Source organism: Cavia porcellus, unplaced genomic scaffold (assembly GCF_034190915.1).
Source record: "Cavia porcellus strain 051 isolate PalLab524CR breed Dunkin Hartley unplaced genomic scaffold, mCavPor4.1 scaffold_1, whole genome shotgun sequence".
NCBI lineage: Eukaryota > Metazoa > Chordata > Mammalia > Rodentia > Caviidae > Cavia > Cavia porcellus.
Window position 1 is genome coordinate 137,142,741 of NW_026947484.1, and position 12,835 is coordinate 137,155,575.

Genomic DNA, 12,835 nt, shown 5'->3' on the forward strand with positions numbered 1-12,835 from the left:
TTTACAGCATGTGGGCTTATGAAGTGCCTTTCCTGTTCCAGGGGTCCCTGTGTCTATGCACCCTAGACTGTGGCAATCACTCAAGCTGAGGCATCCCTGTTCGTGTTAGTACATGGAAAAAGCAATCAACCTTCTGGTCAAGCAGATTATGGGACTTAATGCCAAAATTTTCAGATCCAGCCTCCTCTGGAAACTGCACTCACCAAGGATGGTTTCTCACAATGGAAGGCAAGGTCCTTGTCCTGTGCAGCCTGATCTTAAGCTTCTCAAGGGGTCTACTTTTAGCCTGGAGCCTCTCCATAGTTGTCTTCCATGGCTTTCTCTTGCCCAGCCACAATGGGAGGGTAACAGGGGAAACCCTGAAGTGGAGTTATTCTATAATTGTTAAATCAACCCTTCCCAAAAGGGAGCCTGATTAAATACTCTCTGACAAGGTGGTGGGTACTACACTGGGTTTCTTCTGCAACTCTAGTTTGCCATGAAGGAGTCAATTTTGGATTTAGACCCTATGCTGTATTTGTAGTTTACAATAATTGTACACTTTCCTTGAGGCTAGTGTTGATGGCCAGGTCTATTATTTCTTCTGAAGTAGCTGACTCTCCAGGGCTTATTTTCTTTTTATGGGTGTTGGCCTCATCCACAATCAGATTGGTTGGGTGGCCAGCAGATTTGCTCTCCCATGTCAAGGGGAAATAAAATACATATTGGGCTTGGAGTTCTTAGGTAGCTGTAACCTACCTAAGGAATATTATCCAGGGGCACAGAGTTTGCTGGGATCAAACACTGCATGGGTTCAGATTCCTTCCATTTACATGTGACACAGGCATTGAATTCCTCCTTCATGCAAGGCATGGAGATGAGTTTCTCTGTCTTGATGCTATTTCTTATAGGAAAGTTATTCTGCTTAGAAAGTTCTTTCCTGGGGGAAGAGCAAAGATGGTGGATAGATAACAGTAGGCTACAGAGGCTCTCTGAGATAGTCAACTTAGAATTCAACATAATACAGTGTGAGGAGCCCCGAACAGAGGGAGATGAATTTGCTCATCCCAAGAAGAAACTAAGGTGAGAAGAACCAATCAAACATACAGTCCCAGTGCTATTAATAAAACAGCTAAAGGTTCAGTGCTCCCACCACAGCGGGCAACTTGTCGAGCTGTCCAAGGTCCCCGCTTCAACTCATTGGAGGTGGAGTCACACTGAGGTCAGGGGCCGGCCAGCTGAACGGAGAGCTGAGCTGGTGGGGAGCCTGCATCAACCTGTAGTAAGTGATAGGAGTGAAGCCATTCCACAGAAAAGGGGGCTCCAGTGAACGACATTCTAGGACCAGGCAGGACTGGCAAGTACAAGAGGCAGCAGTGATTTCAGCCAGTTGTTCCCTTCCTGAATAGGATTGGTAGAGTGAGCTAGGCCTGGGTCATATAATGTGGCTGAGACCAAATAGGTTATCCAAAATCAATTCCCTAGGGCAGTGGAGCACACTCATGCAGTGAAGCCTCATAGTTTGACTCACCCGGAGGGGAGGCAACACATAGTAATACAGTGCAGGCCTCAGCTTGAGTGATCCGGAGGGAGGGGCCAGCATACGCTGCCGCTGTCTGCAACTCACTAGCACACTGCAGTGGGAAGAGTCACCTAGCCAGCGTGCTACAGAAGAATTGTAACCAACAAAGAAAGAAACCAGGGACTCCTGGAAGAAACAAAAAAGATGGGAAGAGGAAACAATAAGAAAAAGTGCCGAGGTCCCAACCTTGAGAACATTGATCCAGGACAGGCAAATACAAAGAAGAAGGAGAACAGCAAACATGCAATATCAGACACAGCACCAGTGGACATAAAGAGATATCTTCAGGACCTCATGGATGAGTTCAAAAGGGAAATATTTAGCCAAGTAAAACAAGATATAAGAAGATTAATAAAAGAGATGCTAAGTACCCCTCAAGCAGACACAGACAGAAAGGAGGAACTCAAAGGAGAGAACCACTTGATGAAGAATATAAAGAAAAATATAGAATATATGAAGCAGATTCAAAGAGATTACCAGGAAATTAAAAACTATGGAAAGATGGCAAATCTGCCTGAAAGAAACTAAGGATAGATTATCAAAACTGGAGGACAGTTTTGCAATGTGTGATTATGAAAGGAAAGAGAAGATTGGTTATAATCTCTAATGCAGATGGCCTTGATACACTAAATTAAAAAGAACCACACATGGAGTATATCAGGAGGCAGGGTCCACCGAGATGCTATTTATAGGAAATATAATTAACATGAAAAAGAGTACAAGGACTGAAAATCAAATATGAGAAAGCAATGCCCTAGGTGACAGAAGACCAGAGAGTAATAGGGGCAACTAGACCAGTATTTGTGGAAAGGTTGCAAAGACAGTCTTTAATAGGAAAAGGAACACAATTAGAGATCAAGTCCAGGAGAGAGAAGGTTCGGAACCACTTAGGTAAGTAGCAGATTGCCCCCCCCCCAATTTAAAACCAAGGGTCTTGGTCAGACCCAAAAATGCACAGTGTACCCTGAGGAAGTGAAAGGGGAGGAGAGTCTTAAAAAAGATGGCAGAAGATATTGTTAATAGTGTATCAGGATTTAAAACCCACATTACTCACACCACTCTGCTTAGATAGATTTTATTCTTTTTTTTGATAGATTTTATTCTGTCCCAGTTTGTCTACTTGCATTAGATTTGAGGACACAGACAGCTATCCCAAAAACATCAGGATATAGCACAATAATCATCTTTAATTTCCTATTATCTTAATCTGGAGCTCTGTATGATTTATACTGTTATATCATGACTGATCTTAGTAAAATCTTATTTGTTTGATTGCTGTTTGGCATCAACAGATTTTATTCAAAACCAATATGATTGATAGTATCAAGTCTGAGAGTATAGCCAACTACACTGAAGATGACAAGACTCTATGATACACATTCTTGTTTGATAACTGCCTGTTTTTGAAGTTTTATACTATATACAAAGTTGTGTTTTTATTAATACTGTTATGTACTGATATATTCAATTATACTATGTCTGATGATATAGCCAATTCTATTGAAGATAACAAGAGACAACACAGGAATTATGGTAAACTCCTTGTACAATGGTCTTATATTGTCTTTTTCATTTCATGTGTTTATAGGAATATGTTTTGTTTTGCCTTGCTTTATTTTGTTTCTCCCTCTAATATAGAAATACATGTTAAGTCTCATGCATCTGTATAACCTACAAACAGTTCATGAGAACTGATCTTATGACACATGATGAAATGAATAGATACTATGAAGAAAAAGAGACACTAACATACCCAGTGTGGATCCTGGAGTGTCATAATGTGACACCCAGCAATAGTATTATTCTTTGTTCAGAGTGATATTAGCCTGCTTGGGTTGTTCAGTCTCAACATACTTGAAGATATGGATAACTGCATGTATGTTTAAGTGTATAGGATTGACAACCATATTACAAAGTTTTTGTTGGATAGCTAAACAGAACTGTTTGCAGTCTCACTGTCTGAATTCCCACTTTATGTGTTCCACTTTTGTATCTTGAACAACTATTTGTAAACGGGCAGTACGTAAACATTAACTAGTAATTTCTTACTGTTTATTTTTTCTCTGAATATTTGCATTATTTCTACCCATTTTCTGTTTTGTTTAGTCTTTCTTTAAATAAAATTTTAAAAAAAGAAAGTTCTTTCCTATGTCTATACTTTTGAAAATCTTATCAATTTTATCTTCTAGTAGATAAAAGTGTTTCTGTTTTATTTTCTATGTCTGTGATCTGTTTTTATTTTATTTTGATTTATGGTGATTAGCATGGGTCTAGATTCAATCTTCGGTATGTGTGTAACCAGTTTTCTCAGCACTAGTTGTTAAAGAGACTACTACTTTTCATCCAGTATGTTTTCAGTCCCCTTGTTAAAGGTCAGGTAGCTTGATATGCCTGGGGTTATTTCTTCATCTTCTATTCTGTTCCATTGATATTCACATCTATTTTTTTGAATTTCTGAATTTTTATTTTAAAGAGAATAAAACCAAGCACAATAAAACAGAATAAAGCCAATAAAAACAAACCAGTGTAAGTGACGCAGAATTTGAAAACAATAGGATATCAGCAATGTTTACCATAATGCCTCTTGTTGTCTTCAAAATAGCTGCCCATAACTTCAGACATAGTAAAAATCAAACAAAACAGATTAGAACCAATAAAAACAAAACAATGAATGCAATAAAGGACCCAAAATAAGGTAATAGTAAATCCAAAATAAGATAATAGTAAATCCAAAATATACCATAATATATGTTGTTATCTTTGAAATAGCTGCCTATGCAATCAAATATAATAATATCAAACAAAAAACCCCAACCTAACAAAACAATGAAAATGATACAGAACTTCAAAACAAGATGTTAAAGAATTAATAATGGCTACCCCCTTCAGAAGGAGATCCTCCATAGATGCTACACTGCACACTGTTATCCTCTGAATAGATGATCAGATCACTGGCTTAGACCTGCAAAGTCAGTGAGGCACTTATCACCACAAGCATCAAATGTGTATTTTACCTCAACAGCCATCTTTGCAGCTTGTGTTTCTCCAGACCAGCTGGTCACTTATGGTGGGGGGTGGAGGTATTTGGCTCCTCTTGTTTCCCAGCCCATGCTTTGGAAGAGGCTGGCATCTGGCTGTCCCTGCCTCATGGCCCATGCATGGCCCTGATTTGCAGGGGGCTTGCTTCTTGTTGGCTTCTTGTTCTCTTCCCCCACAGTCTGTGAATGGCACCAACTCACAGGAAAAGCCTGGCATCTGGCTGGCCCCAAAGTGGTCCACACATTGTGCTGATTTACAGAGAGGGCTTTCATGTTGGTGACTTCTTGTTGTCTTCCCCTACCACATGTCTATTTTTTTGGACCAGTACTATGCTGCTATATGCTGATAGTTTATTTATTTATTCATTTAATTTGTCCTTTTGAGACAGGGCTTTACTATGCAATTCAGGCTGGTCTTGAATTTACTTTGCAGACTAGGCTAACCTTGAATTTACCATGATCCTCTTGCTTCAGCCTCCAGAGTACTAGAATTATACCACTGTGCCTGATGAAACTAACATGAAATCATGCCTCCTGCCTTCCTTCTGTTGCCCAGGCTTGCTTTTGTTACTGTGGCTTTTTTCTGGTTCCATGTAAATCTTAAAATTGGTTTCTGTAGTTTCATGAGAAATGCTACTGTTATTTTGATTGAGATAATCTTAAATCTATATATCAGTTTTGGTAATATGGCCATTATGACAATATCAGTTCTGCCTATCCAAGAATAAGGAATACCGTCCTTTTTGATCTTTTTCCAGAGTACTGAGCTTTCCTTACAGCGATCTCTTTTCTGTTCCATTGGTGTATGTATCATTTTTCTATGCCAATATTGTGCTGGTTTGTTTACTAGAGTCCTATAGCACGTCATGAGCTCAAATATTATGATGCTTCCAACTTGTTCTTTTCAGTCAAAATTGCTTTATTCAAGATCTATTGTAGGGGCTGGGGATTTAACTCAGTGGCATAAGTACCTGCCTTGCAAGAACGCAGTTGTGAGTTCGACCCCGGGGTACTGATTTTTTAAAAATGGTCTATTGAGGTTAAACATAGATTGTAGGCTCTTTTTAAAATTTTTTCCTATTTCTTTGAAGAGTTGGGAAAATTTTGCTCTTTTTACATAATCCTGTCACAAGAACTAACTGGGGGTCCCACAAGGGCTACATTAATTCTTTTTTATGAGTTCCAGTGAGCTAATTACCTTGCACTAGATTCCACCTCTTAAAAACCCTGTACCACCCATCACACAGGAACACAGGGGAAACAAGGTTCTAATCCATAAACCCTTAGGAAACATGCAGACCATATCCAACCCACAGCAGCGCCTTAGCAAGAACAGTAACTTGTGTAGGGAAAATGACAAAACAGAGGGGAAAAAGAACTACGAGGTCCTAGGAGTGGCAGATTGTGAGAGGGCAAATTTATGGCTAAACTAATGGCAGACAAGGGCTAGTTTTATTCTTTTATTGGTACATTTATATATATAAAATAACATTCATTGTACCTATACCTGATACATTCTGCTTCTTTTATTCTCTCGTCTAAGGGATAGCTTTATCAAAGTGTATTCTATAATTTCCTCTGGGTGTATTTCCAAGTTGTCTCTAACAATTAATGTCTGTCTTTCCTTGTAGAGAAGACAGAGGAGAGATCTTTACAAATGTAAGGTCTGCTTTTAGGCAAATAGGGGGAAAAAAGAAATTTTTTCTATCTGTTGCTTCTCAGTAGCCTTCAGTTCAAAATAATTCTTTAAAGTGGCAATTTTTGGAGTGACATATAATGCTACCCTTCAAGCTATAATGTAAACAGTTACAGACTGCAGTATAATGATCAGTCTCTTCATTTTAGAAATTATGCACCTCTAATGCCATAGTTTTAAGGATGATAGTGTGTATCACATCAAGAAAGTGTTCACTGATGCCAAATACAGATAATGGAGGGACAAAAAGAAGAGGATATTAGTTGTCTTTTAAAAAGAAAAAGCTATTAGAGCCGTTTCGTGAAATATTTGTCATTGATGTCTAGTTGTCACACAGCACAATCACAGCTGATGTCAAAACCTGAAGGGCTGCCAAGCAAATGAAGGATTTGTCAGATTATATTTGCCATGCTTTGGATTTGACAGCATCAGTTAACTCTAGATAAGTGGTCTCAGTTTTCATCATGTGTGGGCTCATTGTGTTCATAACAGATAAACTCTGAAGGCTCAGTGATTTAATACAATGAAAGTTTATTTCTTCTTTCTTTACTATTCATTGTGTGACTCCTGTATGGGTGGCTGGCTGTGTCCTAAGCAGTTTCAAGGATCTGGCTCCATCCTCTGCCATTGTCAGTGAGCAGTTCTCAAGGCTGCCCTGGGGATGAGGGTTGGGTCAGAGGTAGGGGGCTATTAAATTTAATAGCCAGAGGAAGAAAGAGCATAGCTGATCACCCAGGAGAAGATTTTTATGGCAAGATGTGAATGTGAAAGACTTCATTTCAGCTAGGACTCTATCAGAGATCACACTAACCTCAGGAAAGCTAGGAAACATTGTTATTGGAGCTCACAGAAAGATATTTCCAAGTATGATGCTTTGACATGCGGAACATTTCAAGTTAAATGAATGTGGAAAGTCTTCATCGGTGCCTTAGAAGCAAAGTCTCTGATTTTCCCTTTTCTTCTCACTAAGTAGAAAGACAGTGATATCTGAAGCTCCCTTATCAGACTGAAGGAAATTCTTCTAAAAGAAATACAATTATCTGGGACTTCCTCCCTAAAATCTCATTAGCCAGGGAAGGCAAACTCATAGAAAAGAAGACTAAAAGGTCTCCACCTTTTATACTGAATACATGGTCTATATCATCTATTCTTTTGTATATTGCCGTCTGTGAGACTATGTATACTCAAACACCTTTGTTGGTGGTGGGTAGCTTGCTAACACCTCCCAGAGCCTTAAGCGAACTTGTCCCAGGCTATACTTTGTTCTTTTGAGCCCATTATTTCTTTCTAAAAATCATTTACTGGCCACTCCTGCCACCCATTTCCCTCTCCTTTGTGAAAAGAATATTTATGCTTTAACCATCTGGCCCTTTGCATTTCAGATTTTGATATAAACTACCATTTGAAGTTCATTTCACAGGCAAGTATACCTCTTATATACATGTTCCTACTAATAGATTTGTGTACCTTTTCTGCTATCATCAGTATTTTTTTCAGCAGAATCAAGTCTTCAGTTGAGGAGGGGAAACTACCTTCACTTCTACATAGACTATGTCTGTGCATGAGAAAAAGAATCTAATTCTTAATCCCTAACAATCCTATTTGGAGATTCTTGGTGGGGACCAAATAACATCTCAGTATTACTTTGCGAATAATAATGTGTGCCCTGAAAGGCTGTTAGGGAACTCCAGGGGTCTGTGGATCATAGTTGGAGACTATTGACCTAGGATATCAGACGACCTTGCATAGGCTTAACTTATAGAACTCCAGTATGGGCTGGATTGTAGCTCAGCAGTACAGCACCTGCCTGGCAAGTGCAAGGCCCTTAGTTTGATTCCAGGTACAAAAGAAAAAAACCTCCATTATAACAACAAATGGATACACAGCTATCTTTTGCCTATAACTATCCCACGTTCAAGGTTTATTATAATTTAAATCTAAAATGTCCTCCTTAATATCCATGTGTTAAAGGCTTGGTCCCAACCCAGCAATGTTCAGAGGTAGGACTTTGGAGAGGTGACTGGATCATGAGGACCCTGACCTGGCCAATAGATTAATGCATTGAGAGGTGGTGGAAACTTTAAGAATTGGGGCATGGGCGAATAGATAACAACTGGCTACAGAGGTTCCCTGAGATAGTCAACTTAGAATTCAACATAATACAGAGTGGGGAGCCCCAAATAGAGGGAGATGGATTCTCTTGTCCCAAGAAGAAATTGCCGACCATCTCAGGTCCCACCGTGACTTGCCAAGCCTTCCGAGTTCCCACCGCTTCAACTCACTGGAGGTGCAGCTACATTGAGTTCGAAGATCAGCGAGCGGAACGGAGAGCTGAGTTGGCAGGGTGCCTGCATCAACCTCTGGTGAGTGACGGGAGTGGAGCCATTCCATTAATAGGGGAGCTCTGGTGGATGACATTCTGGGTCCAGGCAGGACTGGCAAGTACCAGGGGCAGCAGTGATGTTAGTCAATTGTTCCCTTCCCAAACAGGATTGGTGGAGTGAGCTAGGCCCGGGTCACGTGACCTGGCTGAGACCCCAATAGGTTATCCGAGGTCAAGTCCCTATAGCGGTGGTGCACATTAACCACACTAATTCAGTGAAGTCACAGACGTTTGACTGATCTGGAGGGGAGGCAGCGCAAAGTAATACAGTGCAGGTCACAGCAGCTTGACTGATCCAGAGGGGAAGGGGACAGCATACTCTGTCCCTGTCTGCAACACACTAGCACAAGGCAGTGGGAAGGGTCATCTAGCCAGTGTGCTTCAGAAGAATTGTAACCAACAAAGAAAGAAGTTGGGGCCTCCTGGAAGAAGCAAAAAAGACGGGAAGAGGAAGCAACAACAAAAAGTCCCCAGGTCCCAATCCTAAGAACCTAGGACAGGTAAATACAAAGGAGAATGAGAACAGCAAACATGCAATATCAAACACAGCACCAGTGGACATAAAGAGATATATTTGGGACCTCATAGATGAGTTCAAAAGTGAAATATTTAGCCAAATAAAGGAAGATATAAGAAGATTAGTAAAAGAGATACTAAGCACCCCTCAAGCAGACACAGACAAAAGAAGGGTGGAACTCAAAGGAGAGAACCACTTGATGAAGAATATAAAGAAAATATAGAATATATGAAGTAGATTCAGAGATCACCAGGAAATTAAAAACTATGGAAAGATGGCAAATCTGCTTGAAAGAAACTAAGGACAGATTATCAAAACTGGAGGACAATTTTGCAATGTGGGAGTCTGAAAGGAAAATGTTTTTAAAAATAACAAAGGAACAAGCAGTAACAATACAAAGACTAGAAGATGACAAGAGGATCTATAACTTGAGAATCAAGAATGTGAATGAAGAAGCAGAAGTCTAAACAAAGGTTATTTACAGAAATAATTAAGGAAAACTTCCCAAACATAGGAAAAGGAAATGATATTCTGATATGAGGCATACAGAACTCCAGCCACCTACAACCAAAACAGAGCTACACCCAGGCATATAATAATCAAGATCCCAGAAATTCAATATAAGAACAGAATATTAAAAGCTGTTAAAGACAAAAAAAAAAAACCCAGATAACCTATAAAGGAAGGCCCATCAGAATAACAACAGTCTTCTTGACACAAACCATCAAGTCAAGAAGAGCTTGGAGTGAAATTTTCCAATCCCTGAAAGAAAATAACCTCCAACCCAGATTGATATACCCTGATAAACTGTGTCTAGAAATTAATGGAGAAACAAAATGCTTCCAAGACAAAGAAGAACTTGGGAAATTTACAACCACCAATCCAACTCTACAGAGAATACTGCAGGGCATTCTAGAGAGAGAGAAAAGTACTAGGATTCCAGGAACAGTGGCAGAGAGGCTTCAATGAATGGAGCAGAAAACAGAATGAAGAAGATAAACAGACAACTGATGGCAAAAAAAAGAGCATAACTGAAATGAGGCAGAGAAGATTTTATTCAAAACTGATATGATTGATAGTATCAAGTCTGAGAGTATAGGCAACAACACTGAACATGACAAGATTCTACGATACACATTCTGGTGTGATAACTGCCAGTTTTTGAAGTTCTATACTATATACAAAGTTGTGTTTTTATTAATACTGTTATGTACTGATACATTCAATTATACTATGTCTGATGATATAGCCAATTCTATTGGAGATAACAAGAGACAACACAGGGAGTGCTGACAGCCTGGAGCTGAGCACACTTCTAGTTTCTGTGACTTCTTCCTAGTGATCCTAGGACACCTTCAAGCAGTCAATGGAGAGAGTGACCTTTGAGGATGTAGCTGTGAAGTTCACCCCAGAAGAGTGAGATTTGCTGATGCCATCCCAAAAGAAGCTCTACAGAGATATGATGTGGGAAACACATATGAATATTATTGTGACAGGAAGAATATGGCATAATCAGCAAATTAAAGAAGAGGACAAAAATTGCTCAAGAAATCTAAGATATGATGAAGACAATTATTTGAGAATTGAAGAGCATCAATATAAAATAATGAAGACATAAAGACCTGCAGTGATTTCCAGTCCTTTCAGAAGCATGAAACAAGGAAGAGGAGAGAAAGAACCTGTCATTATGAGCAATGTGGAGAAGACAGCTCTGATCTTAGTGAACAAACTCACCCTGGGAAGAAAACCCTTGTAGAGATTCCAGGAATGGTGTGATGTGGGGAGTCCTAAGCAGGGGGAGATATACCCGGGAACGAACTAAGCTGAGAGAAAACAATTGGAAATGCAATCCCGGTGCTACGATTGGAACAGTTGAAGTCGGTGCCAAAGCTGGAACCCGCACCTCTGGAAACCGCGACTTGAATTTCCTGCCTCCGCTGCTGCGTCTGAATCGACACAGCAGATACCATTTCAAATTTTTTTTAAAAGGCAGGGGTTGGGTTGGAGTTATTGCTCAGTATAAAGGCCTTGAACTCAATCCTTAGAACCTAGGGGAAAAAATCAGGCATCTTTTACACAGGTCTTGTCCTTACCCAATGATCCTTCTCTGGAGCAAACGATAGCCTCACCTCTCAGTATTCAACTGTCAGTGGTGATAGAAGAGATAAACAAAACATCTTAGGCAATGTCTGCAGCTATTTGTCTGCTCTGTACTAAAATAAGTACAGATAAAGTAAGCAATTTCTGGGCAATGATTATACATTAAGGGTCCCTTGAAAGAGAGAAAAATTTATTTCACCTTCCTCAAAAGTGTGTCTTTAAAATGGGAAGTCCTGAGTAGCCTCTAAGAGTCTGTTGGCAGCCTGTGGGGCTGGTGGACACCATGTCTGCAGGTTAGGTAAAAAGTAAAGAGTACCTAAGAATTCCCTGTAAAGGGGGGTGAGAAGAGCTGAGTGATTCCCAGGCCATTTTTGTCTCGAAGGTTAGTTTCTTCTGGTCTCAGTTCCTCAGCTCCTCTTTTGCCCAGGTCTGAGAAGGTCTTTTCCCCAAAGCTGTGCTTCCCATTTTCTTCCTTAATCTTGCCAGGGCCCCAGGCGGAAGAAATTTTGGTGTCAGTTTCTTCTCTGCCCAGTGCAGAGTCACTGACTTTAACAGGAGAACGAGATACACAAATTAATATGCATGGAACATTACAGGAGAGTAATTATCTAACAACCCAGACTGAGAAATTGTATCCCCTTCCTCACAGGAGAGCAGGGAAAGGGGAGGAGTGTAGTCAGCGTCAAGGAGTAATAAATGATTTTTGGAGAATCTAGTGGGCCCAAAACAGACAATGGTCTTGGATAACATTCTTGTCTTTTTAGGTGGTGTCAGGTTGAAGGAAGTTGAGGGTAAAGGGTGGGACTTCAGGGACAAAACTGCTCCATGCACAAAGGTTATTTCATTATGCAAAGTTTCTCAAACATTGCTCAGAAGAATAGATGTATAGTCTTTTTGGGTCCATTGGAAGATTTTTACTCCCTCCTCCATAGTTAATATTTCCTGGTTATATAATAAGCTTCCCAGGGGGTCAGAGCTGAAACTATTGCATTTCTTTTGGAAGAAGTTCTCTCACTCAGTGGGACAGGGAATTTCAGAGAGAGCCTCCCTGTGGATGGAGAGGGAAGAAACAAAGGAGGCTGATGCTAAGGCAGCTATGAAGGTCTTACTGCTTCCTTTCATTTAAAGTGCTCAGCATTTCAAGGGATCATACTTTTCTGACCCCAACACTAGGAAAAAGAGATGAGGCCTACGTTAGCCCTTCTTGTGGCCTGCATCACTCAGCTACTTATCGGAACTTGGGCCTATGGCCAATAGAAGTGCCAGGTCATATTTGGTTTGGATATCCCAACTTCTGACCAATGGGCTACACCTGCTCCCACCCAAAATCTCCAAGTCAGGAAGCCTGGATGCTCCAGTGGACTCCTGTGCATGCACAGATGAGCTCAAAATCAGTCCTGTCCAAGGTAGCCAAGTAACATGCCTCTCCTCTCCAAGATCAGGGGCTTTTGCTGTGCTCAGTACGAGATATCTGAACTCTGCCATGGACGAAATGCACAAATGCTGCTTTCTTCACAATCCCTGGGGACAGTGAGGAGCA